This window comes from Lissotriton vulgaris, chromosome 7 (genome assembly GCF_964263255.1).
Source record: "Lissotriton vulgaris chromosome 7, aLisVul1.2, whole genome shotgun sequence".
In the NCBI taxonomy this organism is placed as follows: domain Eukaryota; kingdom Metazoa; phylum Chordata; class Amphibia; order Caudata; family Salamandridae; genus Lissotriton; species Lissotriton vulgaris.
In genome coordinates, this window is record NC_141695.1 from 731,672,238 (window position 1) to 731,686,133 (window position 13,896).

Sequence of the window (13,896 nt, forward strand, 5' to 3'; positions counted from 1 at the left end):
AAAGCGCGGTCTTCCGCACTTTGTTTAATTTAGGCCCCAGGGGGGCAAGTCCCATGCGCAGTAAAAAATCATGATGGGGGCCCGTGAGGGTCCTCCACAGACCCAGGGACTGCCACCTCCCTGGGGCTAATTCAGTAAAATGCGGGTCGCCTCGCAGCCCCCCTGCAGCCCCGGGGACCGCCAGCTGCCCGGGGCTATATTCTATTATAGTGTGTGGGAGGCTCCAGCCCCCATGCAGCCCCAGGGACGTATATACAATTATAGTGCATGGGAGAGCTCCAGCCCCTCCCACCCAGTCCTGGGTACCACCAACTCCCTGGGGCTTAAGATTTGTTCGACGGGGCCCCCTCATGGAGCCCCAATATCAGCCTCCAGAGTGGGGCCACATGACCCCCTATTGATTTAAAAAAATGAATAAATAAAGGCCGGGCCCCTGTAGATTTGGTCCCCCCTAAGCATGAGCGCAAAATCCGTTCCGCTCGCGGATTTTGCGAATTTTCGGCAAATTCGCGATCCGCGAACTCCCGCGAATTTACCGAAAATTTGCAAATTTGCGAGCGGTGGATCCGGGGGGCAAAAATAAAGCCTTCAAGCTTGTAACTATTTTAGGATGGCGCCGGCAAGCTGCCAGCGCCATCCTAAAGTAGTTACTAAGTTAGCTTCAACAGGAAGCACTTATAGATAAAATAAAGCAGGTGCTCGAGCACCTGCTTTATTTTATCTATTAGTGCTTCCTGTTGAAGCTAATTTAGTAAATATTTTGGGATGGCGCTGGCAGCTTGCCGGCGCCATTCTAAAAGAAAACAGGAGTGGGGACAAAGTGGGGGCAGAGTGCAGAAGGGCACAGCAACGAGTGGGGCAGAGGGCAGAAGGGCACAAAAAACGAGTGGGGCAAGGGGCACAAGGGCACAACAACGAGTGGGGCAGAGGGTAGAAGGGCACAAAAAATGAGTGGGGCAGAGGGCAGAAGGGCACAAAAAACCAAAGGGTGGCAGTGATGAACCAGAGGGTGCATTGCGGGCTTGCACTAAAAAAAAACGCGAACACGCCAAGCACCCCGCGAACACGCCAAGCGCCCCGCAAACACGCCAAGCGCCCCGCAAACTCGCAAAAACAAAGAAATCTGCAAATTCGCGAGAATTCGCGAATTTTGCGAATCGCAAATTCGCAAATTCGCAAATTTGCGAATCGCAAATTCGCAAAATTCGCCCATGCTTGGTCCCCCCTCCTGTTTTCTAAATACCAAAATATTTAAAAGGATCAGGCCTTGGGGATGAGGGCCCATAATATGTCAGGGAAGTGAGGCCATGAGGACCCTCCTTCCTAAAAATGACATTTAAAAAAAGCCACAACTTGTAGGAGGCCTGCCCCCTTTATGCACTACTTGAAAATGCACCTCCTGCGACGCGCCTGGTTGGGGGATGGATTCCCCTTGGCTGCTGAGGGTCCTTAGGGCCATGAAGACCTCCTTTTACCTACAGTAAGCCCCACACAGCTTTATTGCTGAGGGGGGGTCAGAGGCCACGGCTCTTTCTTTACCACTCTGCAAAATGAGTGAGTTGGTGTATGAGCAGCAGTATGGGTGAGTTTCTTTCAGTGAATATATATATTCATATATATATATATGTGATTAAGGCCTCCTGAAGTCCGAAATGCGTCATGGCAGATACGAAGGGCATCTAAAAATAAATTAAACCTCACACCTAGTACTGGGTTTGCTTTCATCTGTTCCAAGCTATTGGATTGCTGTGGCAAAGTTTACGGGATATATAGATATTCATATACATATATATGTATATGTACATACACACACACACGTATATATATTACCTACTGAAGGTCACCGGTAGGTAGTTATAATTAGGACTTTGTTTCTATTCAAAATGCGTTTTTTTTTTTTGCCAATATCTTGGGCACCGGTAGATGAGTCTTCGCAAAATTTTTGAAACTAGTGGAACACTCCAGTCAGCTCCTGTCTTGAAGGTTTTGGCGTGATTCGTCAAAAGGTGGCAGTGAAAAAAGGGTTTTCTTTATCTTAATTTCCATAGGTAACTTTAGACAACGCTACATCCCGAAGTGCTAAATGAATTACACAAAATTTGGCAAAAAGGTAGCCATTGGTTCAGAAAGCATGCTTTTATGCAATGGTGTAAATCCATTCAGTAGTCCCTGAAATATTCGTATTTAAAATATTTATATATTTGGGGATTGTGGTGGATCTGCGAACCCTCACAAGAACAAGCTTGTTTCTGATTGGCTGTCTACACTCTAACTCAAAAAGTGTTGGCAGCCATCTTGTGACCCGGTTGAACTAAGACATAAGACAAAAGGTCATAAAACAAGAAAAGGGGGCAGGGTAGAAACACCATGACCCCCTACGTCTGGTCAAGGGTAACACAGGGAACCCCAGGGCCAAAAAAAGCATTACAAAATTGGCGGCATTCGCGTTGGGTCCATGAATTCAGCTGAAAAAGTAAAAAAACAAAGTGTGGGCTCATGCACTTCATTTGTTTTAAGCCCCCAGGTAGGCCAGGTCCCGGGGCAATGCTTTAATATGTAGCGGGTGCCCGAGGGGCCCATGCAGACCCGGTGACTGCCACATTCCCAGGACATATGCAAAAAAATGCATTGGGGACTCCTTCCCCCTCTCGCTGCCCCAGGGACTGCCACCTCCCGGGGGCTTCACTTTATTAGTAGTTGGGGGGCCTCACTGCCCCCGAGCCCTGGAGACTGCCGCCTCCCCAGGGCAACTTCTAAATACTTCAAAATACTAAGTGTAGAGTGGCTCGATCCCCTCACACTGCCCTGGGGACCACCACCTCCCGGGGCATTAAATAATAAATGGGGACCACCACCTCTCCAGGGCTTTTAACAGTAAGGGAAGGGGCCATGCAGCCCCTCTCCAGGAGCCTTTGATAGCCGTGTGGACCGCCAGTTCCACGAGCACTGCTCCCGCCCTGCCATGGCAAACGTCTGCTTCGCTTCATGGTAGCAAGAACAGGCAATGTGCTCTCGCTTTCATGATGCGAAGCAGAATTAATTTTGGGCAAAGGGAGCTGCATGTCAGCAGCTCCCATTGTCCAAAAGCAATGTTGGTTCCCGCAGGAGGCAATGAACCGGCAGGGGCAGCAGGAGCATTGGGGCTCCACCCACGGTCCCCAACATGAGAGCATGCCCCGGGGGATGGGGCGTTTTATTTCTTTTGATTTTGGAGTGGCAACCCCATCGCACCTCTTAGCGCTCCCCCGTGTGACGTTGGATTGGATTTGTGGATCCACCTCAAATAAATAATTTAATAGTATATAATTTATAAGGTAGTGTTGCATTTGTAAACTTGCTTTACAGAGTTAGTGAGATTGAAGTTAATGATAAGATTAAAGTTGATAGAGTTAGTAAAAATATATAAAATTTAAAATTAAAAGTTAAACCTGAAAAGTGTATTGTGTTATAGTACATTAAAATCATGCTTTTGCAGATTTGCAATGAGTTTGCAAATCTACAAAAAATTAAAAAAGAGTATGTATGTTTAAAACAAAATAAGATTCACTATTGGGTTATAGGGTGGCTCTAAAAAGAGCCCTTGTTTTCATTATGAGTTGTAGCTACATGTAAATGCGAATGCACAGCCTAATGTTGTTGAGAAAGATTCTGTTTCCTTGATCTCTGAAGTGTACTCCATCACTTCTGTAGATGCATCAATATCAAAAAGCAGATTGTTGTTATAGATGGAGCCCATCCTTTGGTCTCTGAGGTAAGTAGCAACAGCTTTATTGACATTCTTTCTAGCTTTCTCATCTGTGGACTGAATGCATTTGACCACTTCCATTTCTATTTTTGGCATACATTAGACTATACAAAAACAGTTTGATGGAAAAGCAGCATCAATTGTGCAAAGGTCCTCCATGAGCATTTCCAGTCCTACTCCAGTCAATGTGCCTAGGTCATTGCCATCACAGTGCACAATCATGAGGTCAGGGGATTAGAGATGCAAAAAGGTTTTAACCAAAGGCATCAACTGGTGCCAATTTAATCTCTGTGAAATCCATTTAATATCCACATTTTGCAAAGCTAGATCTTTGTCAATACCTGTGTATTCAACATAGCTTTTCCATCAGAAAACATAGCTGTGCCCAACAATCCAAACTGTAAGCATCTTCAAGGGATGTTTGGAAGTAAAGAAAAGATGTCTGTAGCTGAGGTAGTCAGTTGGGACAATGAGAGGTATCTAAAATGGTGGAGACAATGCTGCTTTTGAAAAAGCAGATAACTGATTGGCTGTTCATGAACATTGTACACTCAAAAATAGGATGCATGTTACTTTCCTAAAGAAGTATGTTTCTTATTGGTTATTAAAAAATGTTTGAAAGGTACAGTAGGTAGGATAAGGTAATATTTTGCAAAAGTCAACCACACCTGCTATTTGCATTTGTAAGCTACTGTAGTAAACTTGAAAATATGTTGAAATTGTGACCTGCCAGTACAGTTGAATGTTGCAGAAACTGTTACTATGGAAAATGGGATTAAGCAGAATGGGGGAAGGGTTGAAATTTAACTGTGATTTTAAAATATGAAATTGTAATTTATATATAAGTGATATGGTATTAAAGTAAGATTTCCCAAATCAATACTATGTTTAGAAGTGTGTGTTCTTAGAAAATAATGCTAGTATTATAAGTAATAGGTTTTTGAACTCCAGTATGGATTCTCGACTCCATTGTGATGCTACACTGCAGCATCAAGGTGGAGTCACAACTCCAGTAATTACAGAACCAGTTTGGGTACTTTAAGAAGACAGTTAGAAGGGTTAACATTTCTAACCAATAGAAATGTGTTTCACAATTTGAAATAATGTAGGAAGGAATGTGATTTATTACGTGCATGTATATGTGAGGAGAAAGAAAGTAAATGGTTTTACCTTGTTGAGAGTGGTGGATTACATTGTGTGCAAAAGAAAAACTTTTATAAGTTTCTGATACTTCATATTCTACAATACTATTTGAAAGGTGAAATACAAATTTGTGAGGTGTATTATGTATTATGTAGTAGTGCTTTACTGTTTGTAGTGATATTTTAATATTTAAAAAGCTTTATTTTCAAACGTAAAAAATTATTCAAGAACTGTGATGTTTGAAATATGTTATGAAATGTAGAAATGTGTATTGTAGTTTTTTTTAATTGTATTGAAATGATGATTGAAATAGATTGTGTTTAGTAATAAGTGTACATTGGTAGATGGATTAGCGATTATGTATGTTTGTGTGCAGAAATGTACAATTGAAGTACATTGCATAATTGTAGGTGTCCCTTTCAAATTGGAAGTGCAGTCAGTCATATTTTAAGGTGTGCATAGACTTGTGACTGAGGTATGTCTCATATGTATTCTCATATGTCTTATACATTTGAAGACACAAGATGTATAACAGAGAGGTGTTGTTGCTTTGTATGTGGCTAGGCTCAACACTGTGTGTAGTACTGGAATGGAGAAGCAAAAGCACAAAAGTGAGGTTTAAGACATGTTGACATGAGGTATTAGTGATTAGACTACTTTGTATAAGTCTCTAGAGAGGTACAGTTGAAATATGCCACATCATTTGCGGTGTGGGTGAAATGGGAAGTGTATTTTGTGAGGTGTCCAGGTCTGCGTGGTGTTGTGATTGAGGAAAGTCTATACTTGGAGATATATTTTGCTATGTGTTAAGCATTTGAAGAAGCTTTACATATAAAACACAGGTATACGTCTATTTTTATGTTTCTTTGATATATGGTGTCACTAGGAAAAGGTACAGACAGATTCATTCATGCTTTTAGGAATATGGTGAGACTTACAATAGAGACATTTGAAGGGTTGCTTCTTTGTATTTGGTTAGGCTCAACTCTTTGAGTAGTAGTAGAATGATGAAGCTGCAGAACAAAAGTGAGGTTTAAGAGATGTTGACAGAGGGATTAGTGATTAGACTTATTTGTATGAGTCTGTAGAGAGGTACACTTGAAATACACCACATAACTTTCGGTGTCTGCTTGAAATGGGCAGTGCAGTCTCTGAAGTTTTAAAAGTCTGCATAGTCTTGTGACTGAAGTAAGTTTCTACTTACTCATGTATTCGGATAAGTGTTATCTATCTAAAGATGCGAGATGTGTAAAAAACAGGTATCTATTTGTATGCTTCTTTTATATATGGTGTCACTAGCAAAAGGCCCTGACCTATGCATGCATGCTTTCAGGTATATAGTGGGACTTACAGCAGAGATATGTGCAGGGTTGATGATTTGTTTTGCTAGGCCCAACTACCTGAGTAGTCGCAGAATGGGGAAGCTGCAGTACAAAAGTGAGGTTTAAGATATGTTGGCAGAGGGATTAGTGATTAGGCTACTTTGTATGAGTCTGAGGAAAGGTACACTTGAATTACGCCGCATAAATGTAGGTGTCTGTTTGAAATGTAAAGTGCAGTCTGTCAAGTTTTAAGGTCTGCATGATGTTGTGACTGAGGTATATGTCACTTGCACATGTATTTACACATGTGTTATGCATCTGAAGATGCTAGACGTATAAACACAGGTATACGTCTATTTGTATGTTTCTTTTATATATGATTCCACTAGGAAAAGGTGCATGTATGCTTTCAGGAATATGGTGAGAGTTACAACAGAGACATGTGAAGGGTTGCTGCTTTGTTTTTGGCTAGGCTTAACACTCTGACTAGTATTAGAAGAATGGTGAAGATGCAGCACAAAAGTGAGGTTTAAGACATGTTGGAAGAGGGATTAGTGATTAGGCAACTTTGTATGGGTCTGTGGAAAAACCCAGGAATACAACTATTTGTATGTTTCTTTTATATATGGTGTCACTAGCAAAAAGTACAGACACACATATGCATGCTTTCAGGAATATGGTGGGACTTACAACAGAGACATGTTACGGGTTGCTGCTTTATATTTGGGTAAGCTCAACACTCTAGGTGTTATTTTGAAATGGGAACACCAGTTTGTGAGGTTTAAGGAATTTATGGTGTTGTAAATGACATATGTGTCTACTTTTACAATCTATTGTCTGATGTATTATATGCCTGAACCAGGTTGGTTTGGGGAGTAGTAGAGAAATCCTTTAGTTCTGATCTGTCATTCTTTTGCATAGGTTGTGATGTCTTCTGAATGAAGAAATTGTGGAGCGTCTGACATAGCTTGTTCAATACCCAGGTGCCATACTTTATGAGTAGAAATGAATATATACACTTTTTTACTCATATTTAGATAGCATGTGCTCTAAGATGTTATTGTTTAAACTTTTGGTTCTTATTATAGGTTTAATAATATGTAACATATAATATTCTAAATATTTATGTTATGGAGACATTTGCAATGCAATTGAAAGTATTTGTTTATTTATAGAAGAGAATATTTGTATATAATTATTTTAATAATATAACATTATTTTTAGAAACTATTTAAACTTTTCTTTTTTCTCAGATTTTTACTATTATTAGTAAGAAAGATTGAGTATGAGAAGAAAAGATCAAAAGAAAAGACAAGAAAAAAACAGTACTATATAAAGGAAAGAGAAAGGCAGAAAATAGATGAAGTTAAAAATGTCACATGGAAGAAAAAGACTGCTGGTAAGAGAACTAAAGAGTTTGTTAAAAGACTTTTAAATAATATAAAGAATTTTAAAAATGTGGAAAAGAGAAAGAAAAGTTCTACAACCAATCGGAAGGGAACAAAAAAAGGACATATTAATAGGAAATCATGTTATGGGAAAACAATCCATGTTGAAAGAAGGCTGAAAGAATGTAAAGACATTAGGAAGAGAATATGCCAAAAAAAGTCCTTAACAAAAGATTAAGATGTTACAAGGACTAGATCCATGTAAAGTAAGAAAATTTACTAACTTGCAGAGACATTTTCTGGTTTGTCTTTCAAGAGAAGTGTGTCAAAGTACTTTCCATCATTTAAGAATTTTAGCAGCACACCACTCAGAAATGCGTAAGTTAGCAAGGAGACTCTATGTAAAAAGTCCTGTATTATGTTTAAGTGAAATGAACACAGTTCTTTTGCATGGTTCAGTATCTGATGTAAAAAAGGTTTGTAATGATATACAGTTTTGTTTCTTTGGTTCACAAGAGCAGTGCAGAAAAAGTGACTGCTTGATAAGTGTAGGTGTTAAAGAGGAGGTGGAAGATATCAGTACTGACAAGTTTGCTGAAGAAATTACAAACTTTAAGATAGTTTCATCTGAAAAACCAAACTATGTTTGTATTTGTTGTCGATGTATTCAAAATAGAAATCTAACAAGGAATGTTGATCTATTTTTAAAAAGTGAAAAGGAGGGGGGCATGGCTAGCAGCCGACGTTAATGGCCACACTCTAACGCGGCTCCGGAGCCCTCACTGCCTATCCTCAACAAATCCGGCCAAAATCCTGTGCTCTACTCCGCAGTGGAGTGGGGTCCCTGCCCCAGAGCCCAGGGGAGACGAGTGTGGTGAAGAATAAGGTCGGACGCCAGTGAATCCAGCGTAAAATCACGGACGAACCTGGGGCACCGAGGTACAACATGGCAGCGCACCCTCGCTCCACTGCCTAACGTTGTGGTAGCGTAGCAATGCTATCATCGTCAGAGCATTAACGGAGTCAGATACAGACAAGTGCATACTTGGCTGGTGAGCGGCGGGCCGGAAAGTACACAAAAGAACAGCTTCAGCATCTTCTGTTGTGCACTTGGGGAAAACAGGATTCAACAGGAGGACGCCAGAGCTGCAGACTGGCCCTGACTGGAATGGAGGCCCTGGCTTCACAGGCCTGGTGGCATCGCCTCACCGGTGAGTGCGCACACAAACCCCTGCTCTTCATCTGAACCCCAAAGAGTTGATAGTGGCCAAAGGAGGCGGTGAACCTCAATCCATTGCGTTTAGGGGTGCGGGGCCTGAACAGCAAGCAGTACGAGGCTCTTCCATGTGGAGCCTGTCCTTACGAGCCCCGTAGAGACAAGGCTGGGGTCTGGAGTGAAGCAGTCAATACGAAAGCAACTGGGCAGGGACAATTTCTAGCACCACTTTAATTTACTGGAAGTCAATGAAGGTCTAGGCACCAGCGCAACCAATCCACAGGCACAAGCATAAGGAACAGACTTGTGATGCAATGCTGTGGCGCCCGCTTCAACATGGATTTTGTATTTGAAGGTGGTGTACACAGAGAAGTTAAGGGGCCTAGTACTGCCCAATTGAGTTGGCAGGTGCTAATTAAATCCCTTGATGCACCTGGGATGCAAAGTTGGCCTGCTCCTGCCACGCACTCAATCTGGCCTTGGTGAAACACGGGGAGATCCAGATGAGAAGCTGCTATCATACAAGTGCTCCCCAGACCTCTAATAGCAAGGGGACTTTACCAGCTTGGCTCCGTGCTTGACCCCCACCCTCCCCCGACAGCAGTGGGGTCAGTAGACTAGGAAACCCAACATGCCGGCAGGGAGTTCTTTCCTTCTGAGCAGGCGGTGGTGAGTACTGGGACTGACTTCTGGAGAATCAGCCATATACCACGCGTTGCACTCTAACAATGGCAAGGGGGAAGGGGTCCAAGTCACCTACGCAAAATAAACTTGCCAATTGTGCCTGGTCTAATGCAGGGGAGAATAGGGACACCACCTCTCATGAAGGCGCGGACAGCCAACAAAGCCCACCTCTGCAGCAGGAACTGACGCTCCAGGACATTATGGCATCCATTACGGGAGTATGGACCTCCCTGGAGACCTGCATCAATACCGTGAATATTGAGGTATCTCTCGTTAGAGCTAACCTTAGGAAAATGGACTCCAGAGTAAAAGAGATAGAGAATGTCACAACTGGGTTAAATAAAGACACTGCACTGCTTAAGACACAAGTGAGTCATTTGCAAGATCAGCTGATTAAAATGGAGGGGTTACTCGATGAGTACGAAGGTAGGGCATGAAGAAATAACATACTTATCCTGGGAGTCCTGGAGCGGGCGGAGGGTCATGTGGTAGACCTGTTTGCTGAAGACCTCATTCTGAAGCAGTTGCAACCAATCTGGAAGATAGTGTGGTCTCCTTTTTTTCGGACTTCACCACAAAGGTCCAAGCCCAACGTTGCAGCTTCATGGCCATCCAACGGGCGCTGAGAGACAAGGAGATAAAGTACGCCATGCTTTTCCCGGCAAAACTCATGGGACTGGTTGGATGGATGGCACCGGGCAGTGAAGTTGCAAAAAGAGCGCCACGGAGGGCCGTCCTAGTAGACCTGACTGCAGTACTGGACAAGGAGGAGATCCTGTCAGGAAGGAAATAGACTCCACAGCACACAGCTGAAAAGACGGCATATGTGGTGTTGGTATGGACATATTTGCCACATATAGTGATTAAGAGATAGGAAATTGGTTCCGGTGGATCGCAATGGGGCATCTCCCCTGGATAATAGTAAGTGATTGTGCCGTTGCTATATTAGTAAGGATTTGGAGACTTTGCTATAAGACACTTTAGTACCTCGGCATGTGGGGGCTGGGATCTGTCCCCGTTATTCAATTGTAATGTGATGCCATCCTTCAAACATGGCGGGGGGTACAGGTGCAACCAAGAACCTCTTCAATAAGGGGTGGGGCAACAGACACTCTGCCTTGTTTGGGAGTGGGTAGTTTGAAATCCACTGGCAGGGTGGCAGGGAGGGGAGGCGAGGGAGGGGGGTAGATTATTAATGTTTTATGTTTGTTTTTCAATCACAAAGTGCTGAAAGTCAGATTCAATTACCTTTGTTCTCATTTCAACTGTAAGGTATGCATTCATGGGGTTCTTTAGCCGGGCTATGCTTGACTGCCCTTCCATGTCTATTCACCTGGTTATGATAATGTTGAATGTGGCGGCTGCCCCGTCTCGATGTGCCCATACGTTTTCACATGCTCTTTGCACAGAATCTATGGCTGGGACTCAGATAGAAACATCATTATCCATTCTAAAGTGGAACGTAAGCGGGTTGGGGTACAAAATAAAGCTCAGAGTTGTGCTGCAATATCCTAAGAGACAGGCCCCATATCTGGTTTTGATTCAAGAAACGCAATTAGTGGGTAATATTTGTAAGGCCCTTATGCAGTGGGGTTACAAGTTGCTGGTCCATGCGGGGTTAACCTCAGGCTCGAGGGGTACTGGTATTCTAGTTCAGAAAAGCCTTGCAATCACTCCCACGCGCACATGGGTGGATCCTCTGGGGAGGTTTGGAGTTCTGGAGGCCAGGTGGGAAGGGAAGCTGTTAAATGTGGTCTCTGCATATCTTCCCCCTGCATTAGGTAGGGAGGCGCTTATTGATTTAGGGAAAATTTTGGTAGATCTCCCCATCGGCACTCTAATTTTGGGAGGGGATTTTAATATGACTATGGACGACCATATAGACAGTCATCCCCGACATCCCCTGACGCGCCCCAATAAGCAGATGGTGGATTTCACGCAAGCTATGGGTCTGGCAGATGTGTGGCATGCCTTACAGCCAGACTCGACTCACTATACTTACTACTACAATGCACACAAGAGCATGCACGGCATAGAATACTTCCTTATACATCTAGCAGAAATCAGACTTTTTAGTCATCCACTTGGTCTGCCAAGAGGCATTTCCGATCACCCTCCAGTGTGGATGGAGCTTACTTATCGCAATACATAGCATCGTAACACTATTGTCCTCAATCCCTGGTTGGTCAAAATTCCAGACATAAAAGAGAATCTGCTTACACATACAGACCACTATTTTAATGAAAATGTCGGCTCAGTGGAATCGGCACATATAATATGGGAAACCTATAAGGCGGTATTAAAAGAGGAGGCCCTGATGCTAAAAGTTTGATATGTTAAGAAACAAAATCAGCAGCTTTCCCCGCTTGTGAGTGAACTCCTGCAGCTGGAGGCATTAAATGCCTCCTCACCCAGTGAGGATACCATACATCAACTAACTGTTAAGCAGCTAGAATTCCAAACCCTGGCGTGGGAGAAGACTCGGGCTAGACTACTACAAAAGCAGCATAGGGTCTATGAGATGAGAGACAGGGCAGGGAAAATGTTAGCCTGGCTGGAGAAAAGGGAACAAGGGGAACGATGGATACCCAGACTGACCACCAAAGGGGCAGAACAGATCTCAGATCCGCAAGACATTGAGGAGGCGTTTGCTGACCATCTAGTACAAGTCTATACTCCCTCAACTAAGTATACTGCAGAGGACTCCCGTCAATTGCTGGCAGATATCTGCTTACCTACCCTGTTGGAGTCAGATAGGAACATCATGGAAGAGGATCTAACTGATGAAGAAATATGCAAAGCCATAAATAGCATCCAGTCAGGGAGGCATTGAGGCCCAATGGGGTCCCTATTGAATTTCTTAAGTCCATGGCCCAATGGGTCTTGCCCCACTTTAACAACCTATATATTGAAAGCCTTGAAAAAGGAGCCCTGCCGGAAGACCAGCATCTGGTTTCTATTGTTGTAATTCACAAGCCGGGTAAACCAGTGACAGTTGCGGATCCTACTGACCGATTTCATTAATTAATGTTGAGGCAATTGTGCTGGCAAAGCACCTGGCTTTCCGCCTGGTATCAGTAATTCCTTCATTGGTCCATGCTGACCAATCTGGTTTCATGCCAGGGAGGAATACGGCTCTAAATATTCACCATATTCACAATGTCCTGGTACGCCAAACTTCTACAGAGGAAGATGCAGTAGTGCTCTCTTTAGATGCCTCCATGGCATTTGAATCTATAGAATAGCCTTATCTCTTCAAGGTGCTGGGACGCCTGGGGTTTGGCCCAAAGTTTCTAGGGTGGATTAGGCTCCTCTATACGGATTTGCGGGGTCAAGTAAAGATCAACAACCACACGTCCTGAGTGTTCCCATTAAGCAGAGGCACCAGACAAGACCCCCCCTATTCCCCCTGATTTTCTCCTTAATCCTTGAACCACTTGCATCCTGGGTGAGAGGCGACTTCTCAATCAGAGGACTGAAATGGGCGGAAGAGCACGAAGATAGGATCTCGCTGTATGTGGATGATATCCTGGTATATCTAGCGACCCCCATATGCCTCAATACACAACCTCTTGAATATTTTTTCACATTTTGGCAATACTCCGTGTATGCCATCAACTGGTCCAAATCGGTGCTGTTTGTCCTTCGGGGTCCAGTCCCCAGGCTGCCTCCGGGATGCGAGATTGAAATAGCCCCCGATGGATTCTGATTTTTAGGGGTCTATGTTACACTGGATCCCCAACTCTTTTATGATAAAAATCTAGCTGTCCCTTTAGAGAGACTTGCATAATGATGTTAAATACTGGAAATCTTTGCTGCTTTCTCTGCTAGGCAGAGCCGCCCTGTGTAAAATGCTGGCTCTCCTGCGATTTTTGTATATACTTCAAAACTCCCCTATAAGGTCCCTGACTCTTATTTTAAAAGTAATGAAGGTGAGGTCCGATCGTTGTTATGAAGCGGGGGAGCTCCTTGCATAGCATTGCAAAAATTGACTAAAGGATAGTATGATGGGGGATTGCACTTTTGGACATACAACTTTATTACTGGGCCTCACAATTAGTGGCTATAAATCACTGGCTGTATCGTTCTCCGATGGACCCAGCATACATGCTAGACTGATACCAGATAGGAAGAGAGGGGTGCTTAGGAGCTCTATATACGAAGGTACGGAAAGGGAGGTACTTGGGCCCTACTGCACAGACGGTCAAAATTTGGCATCACGTAACTAAACATCTGGGTTGGACCTGAAGGACTGGGTTCTTTAAGACCCAGCGGTGCCAGGGCACAACACCTGAAACCTTCGTGGGTAACCTGCTCCGGCGTACGAATCACAGAGACACGGGACACTTCCTTCGGCGTCAAAGATTCAAGGTTTATTTACTGCAGGGAACACAGAAG